The sequence below is a fragment of the Crocodylus porosus genome, unplaced genomic scaffold (assembly GCF_001723895.1).
Source record: "Crocodylus porosus isolate Cpor-Errol unplaced genomic scaffold, CroPor_comp1, whole genome shotgun sequence".
Lineage (NCBI taxonomy): Eukaryota > Metazoa > Chordata > Crocodylia > Crocodylidae > Crocodylus > Crocodylus porosus.
The window spans coordinates 17,460,705-17,463,659 of record NW_017728932.1 but is presented as its reverse complement, the minus strand read 5'-3'; positions in this window follow the sequence as shown (position 1 = coordinate 17,463,659).

Here is a 2,955-nt window from a genome sequence, read left to right as displayed (position 1 = left end):
TCCTCCTTCTTCCCCTTTTTGAAGATGGGAACCACATTGGCCCTCTTCCAGTCCTCTGGCACCACACCAGAGCACCACGAGTGCTCATACAGCTGTGCCAGGGGTCCCGCAATGACCTCAGCCAATTCCCTCAGCACTTGGGGGTGGAGATCGTCTGGACCAACTGATTTGAATACATCCCGTCCCTCCAGCAGTTCCCTGACTAGATCCTCACTGACCCTTGGCCTGGGTGCGCCTCCCCTGGGGCCTGGGGGGGCCCGGGAGGGGGGAGGTGGCTGTTCTGGTCCCTGCATAGGAAAATGGAGGCAAAGAAATCGTTAAATAGGTTAGCTTTGTTGTCTGGTGTGACGACCAAATTTCCTAGCGTGTCCTGCAGGGGCCCCACGTTACCCGAAACCTTCTTTTTACCCACTATGTATTTAAAAAAGGACTTCTTATTGCATGGCTGATCTCAGGGGGTGCACCATGTGCACCTGCGTTCGCCCTCTATGCATCGCCAATGCTTCAGCCCCTTCCCAGGCACATGGTGGAGCTTGTTTTTTTGAGTTGATGCTAAAGGTGAATCGGAGGCTTTGGAAAGAGGCACAAATCTCTCTCTCCCTCCCCCTACTCCTGCCCTCCCGGCATCTGAACTCCCCCTCCAGATCTGAGAACGGACACCTGGACAGAAGAAAGGGTAAGAATATGCATCAGGCCAGGCCCTGTCTGGGCACATGGGAAGACGCTGAGGGCTCCCTGGTGCTCTGGTCAGGCTCACAACGTGCCAAGGTCTCCGGATTTCAAAGGCTTTTGGGCGTTTTAGGGCAGCAGGATGTGAACTCACCTGGCAGAGCGGCGAGAAGGAAGAGTCACTTTGCCCGGGACTGAACAGTGCTGGTCTGAAGGAGTGACTGCTGGGGGGCACAGCCCCCTGGACATTCCCTGCTGACCCCAACCTTTCTGGGGCCAGAGGAGGACAGCAGTTATCAGGTGTTTGGGCCTCTGAATTTGCCTTTCTTGGCCTTCACAAGTCCCTTCTGAGTCTATCACCTTCCCCTCCTGGAGACAGGCCTAGGAAAGAGCCTCAGCAGAAGAGGGTACTGGTGGCAGGGAAGTTGCAGGGGCTGGGCCATGGGAGAAGGAGCTGGGCCTAGAGGTGGTCCAGGGTCACTTGTGGCAGGCAGGAGGGTCAGGGGTTGGGGTCAGACTCCATGTTGGAAACAGGGGGGTGGCCATGGGATGCAGATCTCTCCCCAGTGCCCCAAAAGCCCCTCCCCCCCAAACCTGCCTATGGGGCACCTGGCACTGGGTATCGGGGCCTTGACTCTACCCCTGCTGCCCCCACCCACTCCTCCCCCAAGCACTCAACTAGGAGCAGGGCCTGGAGGAGCAGGGGCCAGACCAGGGTGTCATGATGCTGCAGGAGGGGAGCCCAGGGGGGAAGCTCAGCTCCTGGCGCCAGTGGTCCTTGAGCAGGATCTTCCTGGGTGGTCCTGTGCCCAGGGCCGCCCTGAGCCACGCCTCGCCTCGCCCCTCCCCGGGGGACGCCGGGGCGCTGGAGCGGAGCGAAGGCAAACCCTGTGCGGGGCTGGGCGTGGGCTCCGGGCCCTCACCCGCGCCGGGATGCTGCCGTGACTGTGCGGGGCGCTCTTCCCCCCTGCGGCACTGTCTGCCCGGCCACGGTGCGGGGGGGCGTGCAGGGCGGCCATGGCCAGGCTAGCCCCTCTGGTAGGGGTGATCGCAGTTGCAAGTCGGAGGGGGACTTGAAGTTGTAGCTCAGTTGGAAATGTCCTGAACCACCTGGCAGCTGGCCGGGGTTTTTTTGGCCCTGATTCTGGGGTGCTGACGTTCAAAAAAAAAAACCCTGGCCCCCTTGTGCACACAAGGGAACTCACTGAGGAGCAAAGGGCCAGAAGCCTCCAGCCAGGCTGAGGCTTGAACCCACAACTGTTGCCAGCTAGGGTAGCACCCTTACCACTGGAGTACCAGGGAAGGTGGAAGCTCCTGCTGCCGTGGGCCCCTTGAGGCGCAGCGCCCAGCCCCGCTATAGAACGAGGATGGTGTCTCCCTGTAAAACAGGGGAGGCTGGGACCTCAACCCAGGCCCTCAGCACCCACACAGACAGGCCCAGCACCAAGCACCACAGGGCCTGGTTAGCTAAATACCTCACTTCTGGGCCCCTTGACTCATTCCCTGCGTGCACGTGCTGGCCCCACGACAAGGGCAGTCCCAGGAAGGCCATAGCTGAGCTGGGCTTGTGGCCAAGGCCCCGCGCTGCCAGGCAAGGCCTGGGGGTTTGACTCTGCGCAGGGGCAGCATCCCCTAAGCCTGGCTTTTCCTCTTGTTTTCCCCAGCGGCACTTGCCTAGCTGCTGCAGACGAAGGCCCATCATATTTGCCATGCCCGAGAGGACTTGTCGCAGCTGCCCATGCTCAAGTCCATAGACGTCGAGCGAGAGGCCAGGAGCTCGGCCTTTGCCTTTGTTTCCCGCCACGGGAGCTGCCTGGAAAAAGCAATGCCACGCGGCACGTCCCCGTGGGCTGCGGCCACCGGTCTTCTCCGGCTGCTCATGAGGAACCGCTGCAGGATCCCAACTCCTGCACGACCCCAGCCCAGGGGTGCAGAGAAGGGGGGCGCAGAGGCCTCCAGCCACAAGGGAATCGGGACCCCCAGCCCGCGCTGTGCAGCACCGTGCCCCCGGCTCTGGGGAGACCAGGGCTTGGGGGGAGCAGCGGCCTCGGGCTGCACTCGGGGAGCTGAACAGCCATGTCCTGCACAGCTCAGATATATCCGGGAAGGCCGCCTGCCCAAATACCCTTCCCCATCTCTGCACACAAAGACATGCACACACACACTCAGTGTGCCTACCTCCACACACACACACACACACACACACACACACACACAGAGTCTCTGTGTCTAGGGTTACCATATTGCCAAGTCCAAAAAAGAGGACACCTGTCTTCAGGTGGGGGG